This window comes from Magnolia sinica, chromosome 15, assembly GCF_029962835.1.
Source record: "Magnolia sinica isolate HGM2019 chromosome 15, MsV1, whole genome shotgun sequence".
Classification (NCBI taxonomy): Eukaryota; Viridiplantae; Streptophyta; class Magnoliopsida; order Magnoliales; family Magnoliaceae; genus Magnolia; species Magnolia sinica.
In genome coordinates, this window is record NC_080587.1 from 1,689,948 (window position 1) to 1,705,149 (window position 15,202).

The following is a 15,202-nucleotide window of genomic DNA, read 5'->3' on the forward strand; positions in this document are numbered from 1 at the left end:
TTGCCATTTTCAATTCAATTGCATCCAAACACTAATTTGTACTAAACCACATTCAAATTCTGTCATTTATGACCTGTCTTGATATCCTTGCTGTGCCTCCATTTGTATTGCTGCAAATGGGTTTGGGTACAAATGGGCCAGGTTGGGTCAAACGGAGGTTCAGACCCTATCTGTTTAATCAATGGGTCGAGGTTTCAGCCCTAGACCTGGCAATGGGCTAGGCGACCTGGCCCTGTTAGGCAAGGCATGGGCCTCTAAACTTGGCCTAAGGCCAGACTGGGTTTGAAAGCTAGGCCATGGTGAATGACATGGTCCAGCCCATTTGATTGGTCCATCCATCAATTGGGTCACCATCACACATTAACAATGAATAGTTTTAAAGATACTACTTAGCAGTTTCCATTCCACATGTATAATTTAAAAACACTCGTTGCATTTTGCCCGCCGCGGATGGAAAAACCAAAAACTTGGATAGGACCATCGCAAACCTTTGATCATTCAAACTCATTTATTTCTTTATTATTTTTAAAGTGCAGCTCGGGCTGCTAGGGGATCCAGACCCTACCCTGCCAATTGACTGGATGATCCTGATCGATCATAACAGGATAGGTCCTCGAGCTGGTGTGGGTACGTGTCGTGCGTAGACGAGCGCTGACGCTCCTCGAACTATGAATTGTACGAACGGTTCAAAGGAGATCAAAGTTACATGGCCCCACATTAATGTAATTATCATATCTACGCCGTTCATCCATTTTGAGAGATCATTTTAGACCTTTCTTACAAAAATGAGTAATTTCCAAGGATCAAGTGGACCACACCACAAATAGCAATGGGGATAACCGTTAAAATATTCGTAGGGCCCACCTTAACGTTTACTTTCCATCCAACCTATTCATAAGGTCACACATACTCGGATGAAGAGAAGAAACAAATATCATATATATGCAAAATTTCTGTGACCCCGAAAAAGGTTTCAATGGTTGGCTTCAATCCCCCACTCTATCCGTTTTATTTTTCGGCTCGAGGTTTCCGACAGGCTCGCCAAGTGGACGGATGGTTTGAATATAACTCATGCCTCATGGTGGGACCCACAGAACTTGGTCACGTCAACACACCAGCCACATCGGTGGTGTGAAACGGATTGGCTACTCCCCTGCCACCAGCCATTGGCTGGTGGTCGGTGCTCTGTTGGCCCTATCATGATGTAAGTATTTCATCCATGCCTTCCATCTATTTTTCCAAGATCATTTTATGGTATGAGACCAAAAACAAGATATATCCCAATCTCAAGTGGACAACATTACAGGAAACAGTGTTGAATGAGCGTTGACCATTAAAAACCTTTTGGGGGCCATAAAAGTTTTGGATCAATCTGATCTTTGTTTTTTCCCTTCATCTGGGCCTGTATGACCTAATCAACAGATTGGATGTCAAATAAACAGTACAGTGGGCCTTAGGAGGATTTTAATGGTGGATATCCAATCACTATTGTTTTCCTGTGGTGTGGTCCACCTGAGATTTATATCCCTATATTTTTTGGTATAAAGCCCTAAAATGATCTGTAAAAATGGATGAACGGAACATCATGGTGGGGCCCACAGAGCACCGACCATCAGCCATGGGGCTGGTGGCAGGGGGAGTAGCCAATCCACAGAGCACCGACCATCAGCCACCGGGCTGGTGGCAGGGGGAGTAGAGAGAAATTTACACCAGCCAGTATTTTTTGAGATCATTTTAGGCCATGGGGCCAAAAATGATCCGGATCCAATATTCAATTGGGCCAAAAATGTGAGGATTGAACGTACACAGTTGAACTATTCGTGCAGCCACAGAAGTTTTGAATAGGCTAATATTTTTGTTTTCTCATCCAAAGAAGGAATGACATTATGAACGGTATAGATGCATGTAAACGTTTTCAGTTCGTCCGAGTAGGAATGATGTTATGAATGGCATGAAAGGCATGTAAACATCACTGTCGACTCTAGGGAGGTTTCAACTATAGGAATTTCCCTGCCCACCTTTTCCTTTAGTGTGGCCCACTCGAGTCTTGGATTTTCTCATCTTTGGTCGAAAGTCCTAGAATGAGCTCACAGAAGTCTCAAGATGCTCAACGGGCGATCCCAAATTGGGAGAAGACAATAGTCCAAAAGTCAGGCAGATACGTTCATCGGGTGGGCTATTGACCGTGCTGCTATAGCTACGAATTTAACCGGTAGCTAATGGGTCTATGGCTACGAATTTAATTCGTAGCTATTTTTATGGCTACGGTACCAATAGCAACTGTCTTACTACAGGCTATAACTGTAGCTATGGGTCTTTAGCTATGGTTTTTATGTGTAGCCTTTGACCCCTTTTCTGTAATGTGAGGCAAAACCAATGCTCAAGTGGCCCACACTAAAGAAAATAGTAGCCTTAATACGTCCATCGTTGGAAGTTGCTTCCTTCATTGGGCCCACATTGATGCTTGTTTGTCATCTAATATGTTCATAAGGTCATACAAACATTGATAAGGGGAAAATAAAAATATCAACTTGATCCAAAACTTCTAGGGGGCCAAGAAGTTTTTAATATATAGCAAGCTTTCGATTCCCACTGTTTCCTATGGTGTGGTCCACTTGAGATTTGGAATTGCTTCATTTTAGGCACATGCCCTTAATTCAACTGGTATAGCATATGCTATGTGGATAAGACATATATCATGATAGGCCCCACATTTATTTTGCACCTTCCTGAGTTATAATGTTCAAAAAGTATGCTGTCACTGTTTGTATTGGGTGATGCGGTAATTACGTAAGTAAATAATTATTACTCATTTACAAGGCATTTTCGATTGACATGGAAAATCAAATAGGCCCTAAATAAATTTCATAACCAAGGAAATAAGAAATAACTGAACTAAGTCATAAGCACCTCACACTATATCAAGAGTGGTAAGCGCACGAGCAGTCCCCCCTCTATCTTCGCAATGGACAACATCAGGGTGCGGGTCGAGCCCACGTGTGGCATCCACAACTTTATTTTACTCTATCAACTGATTATACTACATCCATATTCAGATTAATAAAATTAGCATTTAGCATTTAATTTCATATTTTCCTTCCAAAATGTTTATTTTGTTGACGAACATAACCAAGCTACCAAGATTATGATAAAAGTCATTATCTTTAAGGCAAAAAGAACTTATCTAAAAGACTAACCCTCCCCTTCATAAATTGCCTAATTCCTTATCAAACAGTGGTTGAATAGTCAGGGCAGTCTTCACAGATTTAGTCCTCATCAATCTATTTTGGTGTAATGCTCCAAAACTCGCGACCCAAGTTCTACACTCTATACCTAAGTTAATGAGTGTTATTTTATGTGCACGTGACAATTATCAAAGTAACTCATAATTTTCATGCATCAAAGAGGTTGACATTCCACATAAGAATAAAATAACTATAAGCGTTTATCGTCATAAAATAAGTTCAAGCATATGTCCACTTAGTTGTGGACTTATTACATTTCTACTAGTCTAAGTTCACGTCCTTAAACATATAAAGAACTAAAACTAAGATAGTCTTGTGCCACGAATTATTTGACCTACTCCTTAGACAATTAAGGTCACTTGTCTCCCGGCTCATCATCCTGCTCCACATATTCATTTGTACAGATCTATCACCTGCATCATCTATTTGTTTGAAATTTCGATGGTGAGTTACCTATACTCAGTGATGGTTCCCCGAATATTAATATATAACATTCAAAGAATAAGCCAATATAGCATAACAATTTATGCAACTGAAAGTAACATTCAAAATATTGCGCTCTTGTTTAAATGCATGAATGCATGTAATGCACTTCAGGAGTAGGGATGGATCTACCATATCATGGTCCAATCCAAAAAATAGGTGTGGGGAGTTGTATACTCAACGATGCCCTACCAACATTCCCAGCTTGGGAGTGGTGGACCCCGGCCTGGTCAATCTTAACCCTTAATTCTGATCACATCCCAAGATGAATGGTGTTCTTTATCTAGTTGCAACCTGGAAACATCCCACCCTATCCTTCATGGGGACTTGTGATCCAATGACGTCTCGATAACATTCCATGGTACCATGAATGTATAATTAATAAAGTACTTAATTAATCTGGTTTACATACAATTCGATTATGGGAAGCTTTTGTGAACTTACAGGCCCTTCTAATCCATCTTGTTATCATAACTAATTTCACTTGTACTGTTAACCTACCATGAATTTTACGGTCCACATCAACATGTCCCCGACACGAACAAGTACCTAACATAGGTCATGGTCCTAGAGTAACGTGTCCATCATCCATGCCACATTTTGGTTGCCAGTTAAATCCGATTCGTACCGAATCCCACCACTCTCATGGTCAGAGCCATGAACCGAAATTCAAATCATTTTAAAGGCAATATAAGTCATAAACCTTAAGTAAAAGTAGTGTGTACATTACAACCATTACATAGTTTAATCTAGGTATTCTCAATGCAAGTACTCAATATGAGAGTTGTTCAAAATATTAGAGCCGACATGGGAAGCCATGCCACATGTCCATATGGTATCAAACAGTCCCCCCATATTATGGGATGTCCAAGTGTACCAAATATAAAAGCACAAAGTGCACAAAACCAACCACTAGTGTGAGCTAGTGAAGCATATCCAAACATAGGCTGAACCCGTTGACTTAAGGTGATAAAAATATAATTTAGATTATTTATGTTTCAATAAACATCATTCATTCCCTGATTTAAACATCCGACCCATCCAACGCATATCAAATGAATCTTACGAGTCCTAATAGTACATAGTTCGACAATAAGGCATAGTTTTGAGAATTAATTGTTCCAATACACATATCACGAATAATGAAACATTTTAACATGAAAAAAATACATATAAGAATTAAATTAAATAAATTAGATCAGACGATACATCACCATATTCTATGAAACAATGTTAAAACTATTATAACTCTCCTATGACGAAAGTTCATAAGCTTTAAAGGATCCCTCACCTTAGATTCTTACTTCACTTTAGGTTGTTGGAATTCCTTGATCCAATGTCTGTTTAAGATCCAGAAACAAGAATATCGAAGTTCAACTTTTTAGATCATAGATTTATAATTGTTTCCGATGGTTTAGGGTCTAGGTTGTAGGTTCACTCTAGGTTGTAGGTTCTAGAAATTCTTGATTTTAAATATAGATATCTACATATACTTTTTTCTTAATTAAAAAAATCCTCTAATTAAATTCTAAAATAATCAAGATTTAGGCCTAAACTAGAAATCTATTCCTAAAACTATGTTTAGATGAAAGTCTATCAGAAAACCTACATAGATTGATGATTGGATTTAATTAGATAATGATGATGATTCCTCCCAGCTCTAATGGTGAAGATGTCCAAGGAATATCAACCCTCACACGTCCTCCAACATCTCACCACCCCCCCCCTTTGTCATGACCAATTTTGAACTGCAATAGAGTTATTCTCTCGATAAATGTGAGAGAAAGATATGGTGAAGCTGGACGATTCTTCTTTAATCAATCCCACAGTGTACTAGATCTACGAGAGAATTTGTTTAGATGGATTGTTAATTACTTTTGTTACTACCGACAAGTTGGATTCCACGCAGATATTGTCAAGGTTGAACTGCTTACAGATTTGCAGATTGTCCAATATAACTAGCCTTCTCACTCTACAACATTGTTTGAGGCTCTCCCATAATGGTAGCGAAAAGCAAAAAAAAAAAAAAAAAAAAAAACCCCTTTGTGACCTCTACATACTCCGCCTCTACCTATTCCCGGGTTCCTTTTAGTGGATCCATTTATATTAAGCTTGACCCACCCTAAAGGCAGTTGAAGCCATTTGGCGAGGGTTACTTTCCTAAGATTCACTTCCCATGGGAAGATGCCAAGAGCTTGCAATACTACTTTTTCCAAGAAAGAGCTTGATGGCACACCTTTTATTCAACTTGCGGCTTCCCTTGTCCATCTTAGCACATTTGAGATCACCCTATCTGCCTCAACCTTCTTATCTTCAAACTTACAAGTGTTTTGATGGAAACTCATAAACTTGATGTCCCACTTCAAGTTAGTTAAAGGTCAAGTTTTTTAGTTGTAATTAGATTATGATATTTCTAATTATGAATCTTTTGAGAAAAAGGGTGAATTTCTCATGTTACTCATTAAATTTGATCCAAGAATGATATGATCCGGACCTTCCATTAAATCAAGCCCATTGTTCTAAGTCTTATAATTTGGTCCCAAGATTTTGGGATATAAAATGAATGGTTTAGGGGTTGTTTTATTAGTTTAGGTATTTTGGGAATGATTTTGATGTGGAGATTTGGTTTGTACAATAAAATATGCTCGATAGTTTAAGTAGAAAGTTTGGTCGCGATCAGATTATCGAAAATAGTTAATTCATCAATTCTAGGTATAGGTTAGGTATAGGTTAATGTGAACTGTTATGACTCTTAGGTTAATCTGGTAATCATATTTACACACCTTGGAATGAAATTTCAATGGTGGGTTAAGGGTTTCACAACATGATGAATATTTTAGTCAGTTTACTTTTGTGACCACCTTCCTCAATTGACGGTTACGAATGTGTCATGTTCTATTTTACCATGATTGTATGGCGTTCTAAGCACACGAGATTGTTCTCCTAACTATTTTATGTAATTTTTGTGGATGGTTTCAAAATTCAATTACCCGATTAACCAAAATCACAATATAGTGTCCATGGGTTAACCCACCTAACTTTCAAAGATGAATGTTGCATACATTATTTTTTACAGTGCCAAGCACCAGCTGTTATAAAATTTCATACATATAAGTATAAAGTTTAAAATTAAGTAAGAATCCAAGGACTTTCGGTACCCAAGTATTGGAAAGTTAATTAGGATTCTTACATTAATTTGGTGCCTGAGGTCACAAGTCCTGTTGGATTTGAGTTTAATACAGCTCTGGTAGGCCAGACACGTAAACAATCGCACACATGTAATTAAAAAAAGGTCATTCACTACACAACATCGTGTGGCTGCGCATCCGAATTAAATACCATGAAATACATCAGAAATTAAAAACTGTAATTTGGGCCGTTTAATATGACTCATTTATATATGCCACATGTAATTTCTATGTGATCTTCAAGTGGCTGCATATCATCTGGCATGCTCGAAAAACTATGATACTCTGGCAGGGCATGAAGGATGATACACAGGCACGTATCAGTCACACATACAAATAACTGATAAACGATTGAAATTATGGGTTTCCATTTAGATGAATCATGAAGTAAAAATTGGGCGGCTTATTCCGATTACGTGGACATTTATTAGATGGCTAAAACTAAAAAATATCCCACAAACTTGTCCTAAAAAAAGGGAGAAAGCTCCTAAATCGGATGCTAATGCTTTTTTTTTTTTTTGAAGGCGCAAGGTCGAGATATTTCATTGATCAACAAAATGTACAGCCTTTCGGGTGGGCTCAACAAAAAGGATGGAGGCCTCACCTATCATGTGACATAAACAGGATGAGGGTTAAAATAACCCTCCACTAAGCAAAAAAAACTCTACAAAAAGCTGAGGAGATGGGATGAATATTAACCCCCAATCATTGACGTCTAAGAGCACCAATCGCTGCGTTATCTAAAAGTAAAGCTCATCTCAAAAGGTAATTAGAGCGCACCACCTCTAACTTTGTTAATTGTGAAAACTAGATGTACACCTCATTTGGGCAAGTTCCAAAAAAACAACAGACATGCCTATCATTAATCTAATAATGCTAATGCTACAAATTAATTATTGAAAATTTGCATGTGTTGTACAACTAATTCAAATTAAACCATCCAAATTATCTATACCAGTCTATGTATAATGAAACAAACATTAATCTTATATATATATATATATGGGAAAAGGTACTATGCACTTGACCTCACGAGTTCGTCCCATGAGGTCAAGCTGTGTGGGCCCCACCATGATGCGTTTCGAACAATTACCCCATCAATCAGATGCACCATTCCATCGTGGGCCTAGGTCTCAAAAATCAAGTCAATTCGTGACTTGTGTGGACCACACCACATGCAGAAGTGGGGAGGGTCCGTGCACCATTAAAACATTCATAATCATTTTTTGGGCCCACCGAGATGTGGCTTGCAAATCCAGCCCATCCATTATGTGTGTCCCACTTGGATGAGGGTTCAGACCAAGTTTCAACAGCATTCAAAACTCAGGTGGGCCCCACCAAGTGCTTTTATATGTTTTTGGCATGTCTTCACATGATTTTAGATGGTATGGTCCACTTGAGTTCTGTATACGGCTGATTTTTGGGATATCCCATAATTTAGAGGGGACCAATCAAATGCACGGTGATGGTCGACACGCATCATGGTGGGGCCCACACAGCTCGATCTCACGGGAGCTTATCGTGAGGTCAAGCGCATAGTACCTTTTCCCTCCTTCTCTCTCTCTCTCTCTACACACACACACACACACGGAAACGCTTACCTGCGAACCAGTTCATGCGTACTACGTACGAACTTTTTTGAGAACCCATCATACGTGATGTGGATCCAAAATCTGAACCGTTCATGTGAAGCAGCACCTCGTGAAACCTCCCGGGACCAAGTTTTACTTTGATCTAAAACTTTGAAGGGCCACGAAGAATGAAAACAGTTTCCTCCCTTGATTTGCATTTCTCTTTGCTATGGCCCACCAGAATTTTAGATCAGGGTGAAAATTTGTCACAGGGGCTTTCATGGGATTCCGCATCACATGGACCGTTCAAATTAGACACCCATGACACGTGTGCAAAGGTGCGCACGTGCGTAGGTGCGCAGGGGAGCATGACTCTCTCTCTCTCTCTCTCTCTCTCTCTCTCTCTCTCTATATATATATATATATATATATATATATATATATATATATATATATATATATATATATATATATATATATATAACTGAAAAATGAAAAGTGGCCAATCATATTATTTTGAAAAATTAGTGATGAATCTGAGGCTAGGACCATTCAACAAATTTTAGTTTTGTACGTGCTGCAGCTCAGCAATAAAGAGGTCCACCGGCCATATAGTTGGTTTAATTGTTGTATGATTGGTAAAGGATCAATGGCCTCCAACCAAAATAGTAGAGGCTTCAATGTTGTGACGCATGGAATTTGAGTTAATTAAAATATGCCACGTTTCACATTTTTAACTGCCTGTGTATCAAGTGTCATGTGCATCCAGAGTATCTAATAACACCAACCATAATATCAAGGGTTTGTATCACAGACGCTTAACATAGTATCCTAGCTATAGAATATTTGATCATTTTTTCTTGAACACCAACCATTGCTCTATTTTCTTTCGAAATTTGTTGGCCACCTGTGGAAGGGTTATGATTTCTTCCCAATCTGGATGACTTTCAGTACATGTGCCGGCTACATTTGGGCCTATAATATCCGCAGCGTGGATCAGTGGGCCATGGACCCCACTTGTCCAAAACGATGGTGGCCTGATGATGGGGATGTGAAGAGTGCCAGGGTTGCTAACATGGCTCATATGCAAGATCCTAGCCATTCGTGATGCAAGTTGTCTCGTGGGCATACGCTGGTCCAGAAACCAGGTAGGTCCACTGATCAAGTGGACAACAAGCGTACCAACTTACACCTTGGCCCACCCAATGAATGCTCATGGTGTGCCCCACTAATTGAGTGGCCCAAATCTCACACATGTTGATGCAAGACAATTAGCCACTTGCTCTAATAGAGAGTTGCAAATCAATCCCTTTATCTCATAGCTCAGGTCCCACATTCCATGGATTTGGATCTCGAAAATTATCTGAATATTCAGTAGCTCACATACTTGTTGGTCCAGACATCCTTGTCATTGTTGAGTTTGAGCTTTATCAAACCAATGTTGCGTGCTAGCGCGCTCAATAGTTTTAAAGCTGGGCTATTCCTTTGAGCTTTTTCTCCCTTAAAAAAGTTCGGAGGTCTCAGATCCCGGAGACCCATTTTGGATCTTGACATCAAACCACAATGGCTCACTCAACACCACTTCCAATCCTTCCACTAGGCTCCCTCAACCCATCTTCCTCTCTCCATTTGTGGGAGGGACAAGATGTGACTTGGTGAACTCTCCTCGTGGGCCCCACTTCACATGGGTTCCGCTTCACATGAGTTACCTACCTTGAATGTGTCTCCACCTCCCAAATGCTACCCCACTTGAGCCTGTTGTGAAAATATCCATGCATTACTTGTTTTCCACACTAGAATGTCCACAACGATGCCCTTTCAATCTCACTAGCATGTCACACCAGCCCTCTTCACATTCCTCCTACTGTGATGGCAGTGGTTTCAGCGATGGTGGTGGTGGATACATCAGTGGTTGTAATAACATGGCCACAATCAAATGGATGACAATACACTTTCTCTACATCTGACCATAAATATAATAATCAACCATAACAAAATTTCCAAAGACATTAACATGATATCAACCACTATAAAATTTCTAAAAATAATTAAAGATAGGGAGATGACAATAGCAAAGATGATGGCATGATTATCAAAGAGTTAACTCAGCCACCATGTGCTATGAACACTGGTTGAGTGGAAAGATGAGTAGGAAAAGATGAGTTCTTCTTCCTAGTGGGCCACCAATCCCTCAGGCTGGAGGGATCCACGACACAGTGGGCATGTGGAACTTAGATGTCCCACCCATCTATACAAGCAAACCCTATGAAAGAGATGATCACATCTCAGCTTTCTAATCTCCTCACCATCTTCAATCCTACACAAACAAATGGGACACTCTACTTCTTTGCCCCCAGCAGGCTTACAGTAACCAACAATAACTTCTTTGCCATTTATAGATGTGATCTTACCATTGGATTCTACATTGCACTGATCCAATGGTGGATCATGAGTCCTCACCAGCATGAGAAAACGTGATAGCAATGACCGGCGAATGAATTTAAAGGAAAGGATGAAAAGGCAGGAGCATGAGAGGAGGAAGATAGAGAGTGGGAGTGTTGGAGTTTCCATCATCTCGCAACTCATGGGAAGATGATTTATTTTGTGAGGACAATGTAAGAAATGTTGGGTGGTCAGCAATATATAGGCAGAGGCCGTATCGTCTGCAAACGTTGCAGGAGAGCTCTCTCTGCAACTCTCATACACCTTGAATGGGTGACTTGCGGGGAAGTTATTCACCTACGTATAAATGTTATCAGACTGCTAGTGTTGGGTCCATCGTGTTGTATGCAATATGCCGGACGCGGATTGCGTCCTACGCCGCCCGTCTCTAGCCACGAACGGGCAGCTCTGTGGGCAGGCCCAACTTGATGTATCTGTTTATCCACGCCGTTCATTGTTTTTCTTGTATCATTTTAAGGTATATGCACAAAAATAAGGTAGATCCAAAGTACAAGTGGACCACACCACTAAGATAACTCTTGCATTTAATACAACTTAGCGTTTTATGATTTGTGCATTTAATGCAACCCAAACTTATTATTTAGTGTGGTCCACTTGAGATTTGAATCTTCTTCATTTTTAATGGACTGTGGATAAACAGATACATCACGGTGGGCCTGCCCACATAATTGCCCATTAGTGGCTAGAGGGGGTAGGACACAATCCGCATCCCAATATGCCATCCAACTCAATCACTGATGCCCGGCTGAAGAGGTGGATCATCATCTTCCTCAAAGATAACTACTTGGAATCCACAAAGTTTTTTTTGGACTCCTCACATATATTTCTCAAATTTATGGGTAAATAAAAATGAATTTACAATCTTACCACACAAACTAAGAATTTAAGTTGGTTACAAGATTTTTTATTGATAGATAATAAAAACGAATTGATTTGTTTTACAAATGTTCTTAACCATTGATAATACTTAGCAATGATCTACTCTTCTGATGGCTATATAAACTAAACCATTCTAATAAAGAATCATTAACTCCAATAGAATTCATTTGATCTCTCTAAAACATTCTCATTCTAAGAATATTGTTAGATGATCACTAATTCAGCCTGCTAGACGATCAACTGCATTCAAAGAGTTCCTCATTAAATCCCTTCATAATTGCTGCACACATGATTTGAAAAGAAGGCTTCTCTTATTCTGGAAGAAATTCATGTTGAAATTTGGTTTTTGAAAAATCAAATATATTTGAAAATTTTATTTTCCTGCCAAATCAATTCAAAATTTTCAAATGAAAAAAGTACGATTTTTTCCTTTAATCTCACATTCGAAATGAGAAAATAAGTTTCGTGGTTTATATGTGGAGGTGTGTATAGTATTCTTACTTGGACTCTTGGAGGTTGAGATGCTCGGGTTGCATGTTCTAATGCATAGTGCGCGCATGCGCTCACGCTTGGGATCGTGCATGGGTGAGGGCGTGGTTAGTGTGGCTATAGTGGCGCTAGTGGTACACTTTGCACGTGTGCATTGTATCGTAGAATGGTTACTCCCCCGTGTAAGGTCAACGGTCAGGGCTTTGATGATCCAACGGTTAGATATTTAGATCTAACAATGTAAAACGACCCAAATTTATTATCAACGGTCAAAAACATTTTTCAAATATTCTGAACCATTGATGACCACCTAACAACGACCCACTAACTTGGTGCCTATATAAAATGGATCATTTCGGTCCAAAATTCAATCAACTCCAACAAATCTCTTTTAAACCATCGGATATCACTAATTAATCCATCTCATCTAAGAATATTGTAAATACGTCAACTGATAGAGTCTGACAGAAGATAAATTACATTGAAAAGTTCCTACATAGTCCCTTCATGATTGCTGTATGCATGATCTAGATATGCTTTTCTTATCCTGGAAGCAATTCACCTATAACCCATTAACCATTGATAAGGGGGTGAATCACGCTTTAAGGATAACATATTTACACGCGATTCAACCTGGTACTAAAAAGAAATAAATATTTTTAATTTTTATTTTCGGTTTTTTTTTTTCAACATATTTCACAACAATTCACTTGTAACCCATCGGGGCGAATCAAGCTTTAAGGACAACATACATATACGTGAAACAACCTGGTGTTAAAGTTAAATTTTATATATATATATATATATATATATATATATATATATATATAGTCATACTCCCCTGCGCACCTACGCACGTGCGCAGACGTGCCATGGGTGTCTAATCTGAACGATCCATGTGATGCGGAATCCCATAAAACCCCATGTGGCAAATTTTCACCCCGATCTAATATTTTGGTGGGCCATATCAAAGGTAAATGCAAATCAAGGGAGGAAACTGTTTTCATTTTTCATGGCCCATCAAAGTTTTAGATCAAAGCAAAACTTAGGCTTGGGGGGTTTCAGGAGGTGCTGCTTCACATGAACGTTTCAGATTTTGGATCCACATCACGTATGATGGGTTCTCAAAAAAGTTTGTACGTAGTACGTACGAATTGGTTCGCAGGTGAGCGTTTCCGTATGTGTGTGTGTGTGTACACACACACACACACACCCCATCAAGCACGCCAGAGTTGCACAAGGGTGTGAGATCCGAGCCATCCATTGGGTGGACTCGTTGTTTAGATTGCCTGGCGTGATCAAGATGATCAATTGATCCGGTGGGCTACAATATTAGAAACAAGCGTTAAACCATGAGAAGATCTCAAGTCCAACCAGTTGGACCATAAGTTACCATCAATCCGCATACAACTTCCAAGCTTTCGTGTGATTGCAACATCTAACCCGTCCAATAGATTGTCCACTTCATCAGCATCACATTGTGCCAAAATCAACAGCATCTACTCATCGAGTGAAACATACTTGTAATTTGTTATATTTTTTAATGAATGGCTAGAAATTGGTTTCTATGGTGTAGCTCACCTGATGAGTGGATAGGGCTGAATTCTACATACGGTGGCCATCGTGGTGGGGATAACCTGTTGGAAGGGTTGGATGTGTGATAGGATGGAAGTTATTTTTCTGGATGGACCGTAAATTATGGTCCAACCATTGGAGATCAAATCTTTTTCAGCCGTCCATTTCTTACAAAAACTGCGGCTGACCCTCAAGTAGGACCCACTTGATGGATGGCGATCTTCAATGTAATTCACATTCCTCAGTCTCTCATCTTGATGCGTTAAGATGACCTGACTTTTTTGGGCTACTGGCCTTGTTGGATTGATAAAGGTATTGGTTAGCATTTTTGCTGGAAAAAAACAAAAATAAAAAGCCGTTAGTCTTTTCCATGGCCTGAACATATGAAATTTATCCTTGGCTTTTAACAAGGATCTGCCAATCATGACAAAATGATGACGCAATTACTTGTGACATCCGACAGGCATTGCTCAACAGTACCAAAAGCTAGGGTGGTCCATTAATGATTGAGCAATACGTTGGACGCCTACGTTAAATATATAGGCCGTTTAACACTTTCTTTCCAACCCCTTTCCTCCTAGGAGCCTTACACAACTCTTTTTGTGTTTTTGTTTTTGTTTTTTTGTTTTTTTTAATTTTTAACTTAAAAGGTCGAAGCATACCAAATGTAACTTTGTTTCATTCAAAAAGAGAGATGGTTTCGGTGGATCGACCTAGTGGGGTGTGGGCGCGGATCGGGTACTACCCCCACTAGGACCCGTACCGCCCGGACAAGGACTTTGTAGGGTCCAACATGATGTATGGTTTTTATCCATTCCATCCATCCATTTTCGGAGATTATTTTAAGGCATGACCCCAAAAAGGAGTCAGATCAAAGGCTCAAGTGGACCACACCACAGGAAGCATTGGTGACAATCACACCTACCGTTGAAAGCTTCCTATGGCCCACCATAATGTTTATTTTCCATCCAACTTCATCGTGAGGTGATATAGATCCCAATGAGGGGGAAATATAAATATCAGCTTGATCCAAAACTTCTGTGGCACCAAGAAGTTTTCAAAGTCAACAGTTCAATCCTCATTATTTCTTGAGGCATGGTCCTTTTGAGTCTTCCATCTGCCTCATTTTGGATCATAGTTAAAACGCTTTGTTAAAATGGATGGACGGCGTGGATTAAACACATACATCACAATAGGCTCCTAATAAGCTCCTGGCAGGACCATCCGGCTCTAGCTAAGTCCTTGTGGGGGTAGTAGCCAATCCGTGCTCGTTGGGTGTATCTTTGCCCATGGGGCCACCATGATGTAT

General features: G+C 39.5%; 1 long non-coding RNA gene across 1 annotated transcript; it reads right to left on the minus strand.

The window, feature by feature from the left end:
• Positions 1-3,432: 3,432 nt before the first annotated feature.
• On the minus strand, positions 3,433-11,190 carry LOC131227143 (uncharacterized). Its single transcript, XR_009162082.1, has 2 exons — positions 10,601-11,190; positions 3,433-3,667 (listed from the first exon to the last, which is right to left on the minus strand). It is a non-coding gene; the product is annotated as an uncharacterized LOC131227143 (long non-coding RNA).
• Between the last annotated feature and the right edge of the window lie 4,012 nt (positions 11,191-15,202).